The sequence below is a fragment of the Dendropsophus ebraccatus genome, chromosome 2 (genome assembly GCF_027789765.1).
Source record: "Dendropsophus ebraccatus isolate aDenEbr1 chromosome 2, aDenEbr1.pat, whole genome shotgun sequence".
NCBI lineage: Eukaryota > Metazoa > Chordata > Amphibia > Anura > Hylidae > Dendropsophus > Dendropsophus ebraccatus.
This window is the reverse complement of record NC_091455.1, coordinates 165,904,125-165,916,289: the sequence shown is the minus strand read 5'-3', so window position 1 is coordinate 165,916,289 and position 12,165 is coordinate 165,904,125.

Genomic DNA, 12,165 nt, shown 5'->3' with positions numbered 1-12,165 from the left:
TATTACATGGATTACCATTCATCTGAATAGCCACCATGTAATACTATATTTCCCCTGTAGCAACTAGGGCCGGGAGATTGACTGGCTGGCCGCATAAAGCAATAAAAAATACACATTCTTGTTTGTGCATCAGAGTTAATTCCAAAGGATTTATTTAAAGGGGAACAGTTTGGTGTTCAAGTATCGACTGTGACTGGAAGTCAGGATGGATGAAAACCCTGCCTGGTGTCTGGCTGGAGTACCTTGGCCCACCAGAGGAAATCATTCAGCCCTTGACTTCACTAGGAGATTGTAAACCTTTTGAAAAGAAGGATATCATTTTCTTCTCTGCAAATCAGCTCTGAAGTTACCATTAAACTGCTCGTAGCTCAGAGAAAGGAGTGGCATAGCGATGTAAAGATATATATCTTGCACTAAACTATCCTCGAGGAAAAGAAAAAAGTACATACAGTACACAGACACATAAGAATTAGAACCCTTATTAGCAGGGGCGTAGCTAAAAGCTGATGGGCCCTGGTGCAAAATTTTAGCTTGGGGCCCCCCCATCTCACCCGATCAGGCAAAGTCATATCTAATGTTATATCCAATTACTCTAATGTGCCACCATGTTTTAATGCACTGTCACTGCCTCCACCTCATGTACTGCACTACTGCCCCCTATAGTTAATGGACTGTACTGTGTCATTGTCTAATCTTTGACTCACCAGCTGAAAAACTACAACTCTCATCATGAACTGCCAGTTGGAAACGATGGGGGTTGTAGTGCTGCAACCTGAAGAGCCACATGCTGCAAAACTACAACTCCCATAATAAACTGTCAGCAGGGCACAATGAAGTTTGAACTTCTGCAACCTGGAGAAGTCACCTGATGTCACCTGCAGTCCTATGTAACACCACAGATAACTCAGTGATATCTCTGAGTACAGATAATGTAGTAGTCACCTGCAATCCACTTCTCCTCTCCTCCGTGGTTTAAGTGGCTTCCGCAGGATTGAGGCCCCTCCCCCACCGGATCACAACATTGCTGTACTCTCTTGCTGTACTTGCCGGCTGTACAGGGATGTCATCTGACCTGGGGGAGTGGCCTCAACGCTGAGGAGAGGTGGATTGCAGCACAAGCTGGAGCTCAACGCCGTAAAGGTACGGCCATAGGACACAGCCTTCTGATTAGGTAAGAGGCCCAATCAGATGACAGCATGTGCCAGCGGGCGCAGCGGGACAGATTAGTGCAGTGTTTCACAACCTTTTCCACCTCGGGGCACCCCTTGGAAAAAAAAATTAGCTCGGGGCACCCTCTACTTAATAATGTTCTACAAAATAAGAAAACTGTCATACAGTGACTCACAGGTGATGTCTTCTTTGATCTGAGGCGTCACTTTCCCTTTTCCTCTCCATCCAGTCCTCCATGATGATTCCTTCCAGATACGTTTAATCTTTTCAGAACCTGCGAGACAAACAATTTTGCCCCCATGAGCTAATAATGCCCCCAGAGGTTCGCCCATGAGCTAATAATGCCCCCAGAGGTTCCCCATAAAGTAATAATGCCCCAGAGGTGCCCCCATGAACCAATAATGCCCCCAGAGGTGCCCCCTTTGAACTAATAATGCCCCCAGAGGTTCCCCCACGAACTAATAATGCCCCCAGAGGTGCCCCCATGAGCTAATAATGCCACCAGAGGTGCCCCCTATGAACTAATAATGCCCACAGAGGTGCCCCCTATGAACTAATATTTCCCCCAGAGGTGCCCCCATGAATTAATAATGCCCCAAGAGGTGCCCCCTATGAACTAATAATGCCCCCAGAGGTGCCCCCATGAACTAATAATGACCACAGAGGTGCCCCCATGAGCTAATAATGCCCCCAGAGGTGCCCCCATGAGCTAATAATGCCCCCAGAGGTTCCCCCATGAACTAATAATGCCCCCAGAGGTTCCCCTCATGAACTAATAATGCCCCCAAAGGTGCCCCCCATGAACTAATAATGCTTCCAGAGGTGCCCCCATGAACTAATAATGCCCCCAGAGGTGCCCCCATGAGCTAATAATGCCCCCAGAGGTGCCCCCATGAGCTAATAGTGTCCCCAGAGGTGCCCCATGAGCTAATAATGCCCCCAGAGGTGCCCCATGAACTAATAATGCCCCCAGAGGTGCCCCCATGAACTAATAATGCCCCCCAGAGGTGCCCCTATGAACTAATAATGCCCCTAGAGGTGCCCCCATGAACTAATAATGCCCCCAGAGGTGCCCCCATGAGCTAATAATGCCACCAGAGGTGCCTCTAAAAAACAAACATCCTACTCACCTAATCCACGCTGTGTGGCTGCAGGCAGCAGCTCTCCTTCCTCTTCTGGCTCCATCTTCCAAACCGCAGGGACGGTCACGTCACGTCCCGGAGTCCCATAGGCTGCTGGTATGAAGTGCCGGCAGCCTATGGGAGTGAATGCAGGAGCAGGACGCTGACAGGTCCTGCTCCTGCATTCAGCTCGCTTTAATGTTCCCCCTGCTCACTGTACGGGCGGAACATCAAAGCGATCTGTGCATCTCGAGAAGCTGCGCGGCCTCAGCTTCTCGGGTTGCTTAAAGAGACAGTGTCACATTTCCCACCGGGATCCCGCGGCACCCCTGGCGGGTTTTCCCGGCACCCCGGTGTGCCGCGGCACCCCGGTTGGGAAACGCTGGCTTGGATTAGTGTATGGGAGGTGCTGGGCTGGGGGAGCACAGGAGAAAGTGGCATGGGGGGGCCGTGCGGGCTCCCCTAGCGTAGGGGCCCGGTCACCATGGCAACCGCTGCGACCCCTATAGCTACGCCACTGCTTACCAGGCATAAATTTAACAGGGTACAAAAATCACCACCATTCCTGTCTTAAGGTTGTATGTGGTATGACAATTCAGCTGTATTCACTTCAATGGAACTAAGCAGCAAAACCACAACCAAGGCTAGGAGCAGGGTCATATCTGCCCTGTCAAGTGGTGGCACTTACGGGTCTGCTGCCCATCGCTTAGAGCTGTGCCCTGGGGGTGATGGGGGGTGCTGCTGCTGGGGCTGGGGGTGGTGCTGCCCGGGCCACATGCTACTTTGGTGCCACTATGTCTTACCTAAAAGTAGCTCCATTCCAGGCACTACTTTCATCTGTGTGGTTTACTCTCAGCATGATCACTCGGAGGCCGTGCTAAGAGAAGTGCAGCCTCCGTCTGACGCTCCTCATCCATTAACGGAGGAGCGGAGAACAAGCAAGCCGCTCCACCAATAGGTGAAGGAGCTGTCACAGGGGCCTGCCCACCCACCGCCCCGCTGAAGAAGAGGGTGAAGATAGTTGCCCCTAACTCCTGCTGGATAGCCACACACAGGAAGGAAAAGAAAACGTGGTGGGGGAGGAATTTTCGGGGGGGGGGGGGGGGGGGGGGGGGGGTGGTAAGGGTGAGGTCTTTAAACTGCTGTACTGTGTCATACAGGATTCCACTCCCCCTCCATGCCTCCTGTTTACTAAGCCCTGAAATGCTATGAGGGGAATTATCACTACTGGGTGACACAGGAATGGGGATTATCACTACAGGGGGGGGGGGGGGGGGGGATTATCACTACAAGGGTGGGCACAGGTAGGATTATCACTACTGGGGCGCACGCGGTAATACCAAATATGTTTATTTATGTATTTATTTTTATTTATTAAATGGGAAAAGGGGGGTGATTCAAACTTTTTAGGGGAGGGGATTTTTTTATTAATAAAAAAAAACTTTTTTTTTTAAACTTACAAATTAATTAGAAATCACCCAGGGATCATTGTATTATACATTATACAGCACTGGGGCAGGGCGCGGCCCCCCTCTGAACCCCCTCTAGCAGTATTAGATACGTCATGGGTTGTTAAGGGGTTAACTATTGGACAGCTTTTCGACAGCCTCACATGGACTACAAGCCATACCACACATAAATTTAATGGTATGGTGCAGGTTGTATTTCTCATTAGGCAGTCCAAAAAGTACATTCGTTATCAATGTTAACCAATCTTTGGTAATTAATTATATTGTTGACTTTAGTTAAAGGGGTATGTCCATCTTAACTAATATAATTAATCTCATCGGGCTTGTGAAGTAATACATTTTTGCAAATACATTAATTTAGCAAACTTGCTTCCTACTCCTGATATGCTGCTCGTTCCCCCCCTTTTTGACAGCTTGTTGTCTAGGTAACAGACCACCACTCTGCTCTTTAAACAGTGGTCTGGCTGGTGTATGTATAGCTATAGCATTGATATATAGAGAAATAGTGTACATATAGGGGGGACATTTACTATTGAAGCACCCCAATAACCCCGATGGGCTGATGGGCAGGGGGGGGGGGGTGCAGCAAGGTGATGAGGAGGCGTGACCTCCTTAATAAGAGGAGGCGTTTACCTCTTATTAAATTCGGCAGGTAAGAAGGAGACGGAGCTTTGTTTAAGACTGGCATACATCTCCGCCAGTCTTTTTAAATGTCCTAAAAATCATACAAATCACCTATGCTCTAGAGTCTTACACAGTGATGGGACAGCAGCTCCAAGAAGGCTGCAACAAATGTAAAAAAAATAATAAATAATTTATAGAGTAACACATAAATCCAATTTCTCCCACCTTAATGTGCTAACAAGATGTCCCAAATTAACAATTCATATACCGGTGTCTGTTAAACCTATTCATTATTCGTAAAGTGCATATGTTCTTAGTATTCGCTATTCAAGTACATCAAGCTGATCCAACATAAAGTGACAAGTGTCTGTAGGACATCACTTACCCATATGTGCTTTCTGTCTGGGATTAAATGTTTGATCAAATATAGCAGACTCATTTTTAAATTGATAATTTTGTATGGTCTGAGAATGATGTTATAAATATCCAAATGGCTCTTGGCAGAAAAAAAAATGTTCCCCACCCCTGCTCTAAATGTATGTCCATGCAGGAAATGTGAAGCACTATATCAGCTGACATAGGTGCATTATAATGAGGGCAATCTGGGCTACCGCCCGGGGCCCTGAGCTCCAGGGGGCCCAATGACATTGCCCCCATTATAGTAACGCCGCCACTGCTGCACATCTCTGGTGCACATCTCTTACCCCTAGGCTGCTCCCAGCTCACTTAAAGTGACACTGTCACCCCCTTTTTCCATTTTGACTGCTAAGGGTAAATTTTACAGCTTTCATTTTCCACTTTTTACCAGAGCAAGCACCATGACCTATAATATAAGATAAGTAATGAAAGCTGTAAAATTTACCCTTTACACCTGTGGAGAGCAGTCAAAATGCAGAAAGGGAGTGACAGTGTCACTTTAAGTGTCTTGGCTGTTGGATCCATTTCAGGCCGCTCTGCCCCTAAAAAATATCCTCTATTGCTGGCAGACATACCACGCACAGGCACGTCTGGAAGAGCGGCCGGTGACGTGCCTTTCTGGAAGCATGCCAGCACGGAGGATCGAGGAACAGAGGCCAGGAGAAAAGAGAAGACTGCAGTCGCTCCGGAGCAGAGAGTCACTGCTGGGAAGCAATGTGAGAAGTGAGTATACTTATATATATATATATATATATATATATATATATATATATATATATATATATAATATTTTATTTTTCACATGGGGGATGCTACAAAGGAAGCGGGGGGGGGGGGGCTATTCATGGGGGATTGGTTAGAGGGGGCATGGTTAACAGGGGTCCCACAATTTCTGAACAGCCTGGGGCCCATGGTACCCTTAAACTGCCCCTGTCAACTGATAATAATATATCTTAAAAAAGCAGACTGGACCAAAAAAAAGGATTTGTGTTAAAAGGTGGCCATTTACTTTAAAGGAGAAGTCCGAGGCTGCAAATATCCAGCGCTGGATCATCGCTCCAGCACCCCCACTAGCCTCCGAGATCTTCTTCTCAGCTGACGTTACAACCCGGCTGATTGACAGACCGCTGTCAGTGACTGGGACAGGACGAGCAGACTGTCCATCAGCTGTGTTATGCATTTCCCCCCGACTCGTTACGTCATCACAAATTGCCTTCCGGCAGGGGTCCTGGATCTTCTGGTATGGCGATTTAAGGCATGGAGAGAGGTAAGTAGTTGTTCCTTATAATTCCCCCCCCTGCCCCTGACGCCGGGCTTCTCCTTAACGGTAAATAATGGTAAAATTGGGGTTTTCTTTGTGCATTTTATGATTGAAAAGTGTCATGAAAAAGTAGAATCGTTCCTGAAAAAAAACGGATGAAAAAATTAAAGTGCTATGGCTCTTTAAAGGTGAGGAGGAAAAAAAACAAAAAGCAAAAATGAAAGTTTGCTCTGTTCTCAAGGGCCAAATCCACTCTGTTAAAAAGTACATGTGTGCCTAAAAATATGTATACAAAGGGATGTTTTCCCCATTCACTGTCAAGGCTAGTTTTATCTTTATAAGATTAGCACAGAGGGCAAGAACATTTAGCTAATGTCTTTTTAACATCTATGCATTATGGCAGGTTGTGTTTTATGGATTAACTTAAAAGTCACCTCTATGGTTTTTCAGAAAAGGTCCTTGATTAGAACCATTTCAATATTTTGGAAGAACTGTATAACATACGTATATTGCTGTAGAATGCCTTATACTGTACTGTTTATATATGTACAGTCTGATCAGCCATTATCATTGTAGTAGTGGAGTGGTTTTGTTCAATGTGGGCAATACTATAAGGCTGGGTTCACACTGTGGTTTTTTTGCAGTCCATTATATATCAAATTTTTTTTGCAAAAAAAAAAAAAAAAAAGATAAAAAACGGATGTATTTATGTGCATCTGTTTTGATCCGTTTTTACCATTGACTTCCATTATCAAAAAGGGTTTAAAGCAACTCTGTACCCACAATCTGACTGATTTTAATCCAAGATCTGTCCAGGGGTCCGTTCAGGAGGTAATGCAGTTATTGTCCTAAAAACAACTTTTAAACTTGCAGCCCGTGCCAAACTGTAATATCCGTGCCCTAACTTTGCACCAACCCTCCCCTCCGTCCCTCCTCCCCACCCTCTTCATCATTAGGAATGCTCCTGGCAGATTGCCTCCTATTCCCCACCTGTGTCCGCCCAGCACATGGGCTGGATCGTTAAGCACCTGTGCAGTGTTCAGACAGGAGAAAATGTTTCAGTGGCAGTCCTAATGATGAAGAGGGTGGGGAGGAGGGACGGAGGGGTGGTGCAAAGTTAGGGCACAGATACTCCCGTTTGGCACAGGGCTGCACGTTTAAAGTTTGTTTTTAAGGACAATAACTGCATCACCTGCCGAACAGACCCCAGGACAGATCTTGGATTAAAAGCAGCTATCTGAAGGTACAAGTGTTTTGGGGGGGGGGGGGTCAGATTGTGGGTACAGAGTCACTTTAGAAAACATCTCTGTTTCTAGCATACACAAAGACATGTTTAGAAAAAAACAAAAAACAGATGCATTTTAGCCTTTTTTATTTTATTTAATTTTTTATAATGGAAGTCAATGGAAAAGGGACCAAAACGTATGCAGACAAATACGATCGTTTTTAATCTGTCTTCTTGTGTGCAAAAACCAGATGAAAAAAATGCAGTGTGAACCCAGCCTAATACTAAAATTTGAATGTTGTAAATTACTCTACTAAGCCTAAGATTTGGTATACAGTGGTACCTTGGTTTAAGAGTAACTTGGATTAAGAGTATTTTGGTTTAAGAGCTCACAGTTTTTCAAAATGTTGACTTGGTTTAAGAGCATTGCTTTGGTTTAAGAGCTCCCTGTACTGGGTGGAAGCGCGAGTGGGGGAGGGGCATTGTCTGCATAGCGTGGTCTACAGCACTGTACTCTGACCCAGGAAGTCTTTCTCACCTTCCAAATCATAGCAGATACACTTCAGGCTGGGGCTTACATCAGGGGACAGAACTGTGAAAGGTAATCTCTTCATAGCTGTAACCCCTTTCTCCCCGAACAGAGAGCGCTGCTATACTGTGCCCACAAATGCCCCGCTCATTCCTTCATGCTCCCTGCAGTCTCCATCTGCCCTTGTGTTTCCCATCCTCTCCATTATGTGGATCTGCAGTTCCATTCTGTATCTACAAACTGCTGCTTTGTTATCAGGCTTATGCACTTACTATACATTATACTCCACATGCTGATTGCTATACAGTTCAGTAACTTATAATATGACATATTCAGCTGTTTCTAAATCTTTGTTTTATTTGTTTTACATGTTATTCAGAATAAAAAAAATCATTATTTTTGGGGTGTGGAACCAATTCTCTGCAGATTAGTCTAACGGGAAAATTTGGTTTGTTTTAAGAGTGGATTTGGATTACAAGCGCGGTCCCGGAACGAATTATGCTCGTAATCCAAGGCACCACTGTATTTGGTAACAGTTATATGTAGAAATTCTGGTCTGCAGCTGCTGCTAGAGGGACTAATTATTGACTGATAAAATCCACTTTAGTAAAGGTTATTCTTTTATACAATGTTGGTAATAATAAGAAACTGGACGTTTCCATCCTCTCATTTCCATCCTGCATTAGAGCCTGGTCTATACTTGTATCGAAGCTTCAAAGTTATTATAAATAACATGTTTTCTTTGTTTTCTCTCCTCACTCATCAGTTGGGGCGGCGTGGTGAGGGGGATGGAAGGATTGAGCTTTATTCTACATTAATAATTGTGATATTGACTATTTGTATTTTTAGTAAATGAAAAATAAAGATTATCTAAAAAAAATCCACTTTAGTATAGGCTAACAAAAAGTCAGTAATAATTGCTTCTGTCAAAGAATTCTCCATTATCAACTACACTACCACGTAAAGGTTTACACTTAAGTCTAAAAGAAATTTAGTTTTTTTTTATTATAGATAAATAGCGTCCTATTACAAGTATAATTTGTATGGTTTGATGGGATACCACCTTTATTGGGCTGTGTTCCCACATCTTTTTTGGTGGAAAAAAAAAACCTCAGTACCAAAAATGGTCATTTTTCACCCCAAAAGACCTTTTTTTTTTTTTCACTGAGTGTGTTTTTTAGCCCCCAAGTTCAGTTTTTTGCTCGCTCAGTAGCCTCCTCATCAATATTTGTGCCACTTTGTGCTGTGACATCATATTCAGCACATTAAAATCAGCTAATAGCATACAATTAGCATATCATGTTCCTGCTACATATCTCCAAAACAGAGAGACCAATTTCTAAAGGAAAAAGACTTGTCACTTGCCGCACGCTTCACTGTGTGAACTGACAGGGCTTTCTGCGGCCGGAATTCACTGAATTCCGGCCGCAGAAAACTGACATGTCAGTTATTTGCTGCCCCGTATGGGATCCCGGCCGGAGCGTATATGAAGTGTATGCTCCGGACGGGATCCCATATCAAATAAGGTTATGTTGCGCTCCGCAAAAAGTGCGGCCGTTGTTGCCGATGGCAACAACGGCTGTACTTTTGCGTAGTGTGAACACAGCTTAAAAGGAGAAGTCCGGCAAAATTTTTTATCAAAGTATTGTATTGCCCCCCAAAAGTCATACAAATTACCAATACACACTTATTACGGGAAATGCGTATAAAGTTCTTTTTTCCCTGCACTTACTACTGCATCAAGGCTTCACTTCCTGGATAACATGGTGATGTCACAACCCGACTCCCAGAGCTGTGCGGGCTGTGGCTGCTGGAGAAGATAATTGCAGAGGGATTCTCAGTGTCCTGTGTCCCTCAGTGTCCCCCTGCCATCATCCTCTCCAGCAGCCATAGCCCGCACAGCTCTGGGAGTCGGGGCGTGATATCGCCATTTTATCCAGGAAGTGAAGCCTTGATGCAGTAGTAAGTGCAGGGAAAAAAGCACTTTATAAGCATTTCCCGTAATAAGTGTATATTGGTAATTTGTATAACTTTTGGGAGAAAATACAATACTTTAATTAAAAATTTTGCCGGACTTCTCCTTTAACCCCTTAATGACAGAGCTAATTTTTATTTCGTGTTAGTTTTTTCCTCCTTGTATTTAAAAGGCCATAGCACTTAAATTTTTTCCCCTACAGACCCACATTTCCTCTACAGGCCCGTATTTTTGAAGCCACAAGTTTTGCTTCGTAATGGCAGACTTAATTTTTGCATAAAATATGCTGCGAAACCCCCCCATGCATCGCGGGTAGAAATGATCAAACAGTAGGAATTTTCAGGTTCGTTAGAACTCGAACCTTCGGCACTTGACTCCCGCTGCCTTCCCGTTCCGTGGGGAAGGTGGAGGCAACCCAAGTACCACCTGGAAATTAGGGATACAGTCTATTACCTAGGTGGTACTCGGGCTGTCTCCACCTTCCCCACGGAATGGGAAGGCAGCAGGAGTCAAATGCCGAAGGTTCGAGTTCAAATTAACCGAAAAAAATTCCTGTTCGATCATCTCTAATTGTGGGGGGGATCCCCCCCATAAACACCAGGGAAGGCTGCACAGAAGACTTTAAAATGCAGCTGTCATGTCTGCAGATAGCACTCGGGATTACGACAGTTCACAGCGGGGTTGCGGCGTGGCCCTCCTCTTTACTCCCCTAGCGACGAGATAGCGTAAATGTCTTTAAGGGGTTAAGCCCACTTACATCCACACCCACACATAGTTTCTGCTGTCTTCTGCCACCTCTGGTGGAAAACATTATGCCGTTTATTTTGGTAGATTGCCCTAGAACTAAAGTGGAATTATCCTTCTGGTTTGGGCCAGAGTCAATCATTACAAGTCTTTAATTAGTTAACCTATTAAGTCGTTTTTAAATATCCAGCTATTACCAATGTCTTAGTCTTTAACCCCTTAGTGACCCATGACGTATCTGGTACGTCATGGTGCCGGGGGGGGTTCAAAGCAGGGTCCCGCCGGGACTCCACTCAGAACGGCGCCGCTCCCGGCTAAGATCTGTAGCTGGGGAGCGCCTCTATTAGCCGACACGGGTCCCGTTGCTGTAGCGGATAATTTAGCACTTCAATGCAGCTGTCAAACCTGACAGCTGCATTGAAGTGCTTCAGACCTCACGTCCCTGGTGTCTAGTGGGACAGATCTCCCCCCCCCCGCGATGCGATCGTGGGGGGGAGATCCGTTTTTTGCCAATGACGCTGATCCTGGCTCGGCAATAGATTGCTTTGGCCTGCAGCAGGCCAAATCAATCTATGACCAATCTAATCGATCTTTGCTGTGTATATACACAGCATTGATCTCTATGAGAGATCAGTGCTGTGTATATACAAGTCCCCCAGGGGGACTTCTAGTTCATGTGAAAAAAAAAGTAAAAAAGTGTTTTTATTAATAAAAAATCCACCCCCCTTTTCCCATTTTACAAATATAAATTAATAAGTAAACAAATAAACATATTTGGTATCGCCGTGCATGTAATCGCCCGAACTATTAAATTATCACATTCCTGATCTCGCACGGTAAACAGCAAAAGTGCAAAATTGTGCATTTTTGGCCGCATCAAATCCAGAAAAAAATTAATAAAAAGTGATCAAAAAGTCGTATATGTGCAATCAAGATACCGATAGAAAGAACACATCATGGTGCAAATAATGACACCTCAAACAGCCCCATAGACCAAAGGATAAAAGCGTTATAAGCATGGGAATACTGCGATTTTAAGGAACAAATATTTGTTAACAATGGTTTGAATTTTTTAAAAGCCATCACATAATATAAAAGTTATACATGTTATGTATTGTTGTAATCGTAACAACTTGAGGAACATGAATAACAAGTCATTTATACTATAGGATGAATGGCGTAAATGCAAAACTCCCCGAAATAAAATCAAATTCCTTTTTTTTTCAATTTGACAGCGCAAATGATTTTTTTGCGTTTTCACAGCATATTTTATGGAAAAATAATGCCTGTCATTGCAAAGTACAATTGGTTTCCCAAAAAATAAGCGCTCATATACGTCTCTAGGTGAAAAAATGCAAGCACTATGGACTTTTAAACATAAAATGGAAAAAGCAAAAGCGCAAAAATGAAAATTGGCTTTGACCTTAACCCCTTAGCAACCCATGACGTACCTGGTACGTCATGATGCCGCAGGGGGTGTTCAGAGAGGTGTTCCGCCGGGACCCCGCTCTGAATGGCACCGCTCCCTGCTGCAATCTGCAGCCGGGCAGTGCCTCTATTAGCCGGCGCGGGTCCCGTTGCCACGCCAACTAATTAAGCGCTTCAATGCAGCTGTCAATCCTGACAGCTG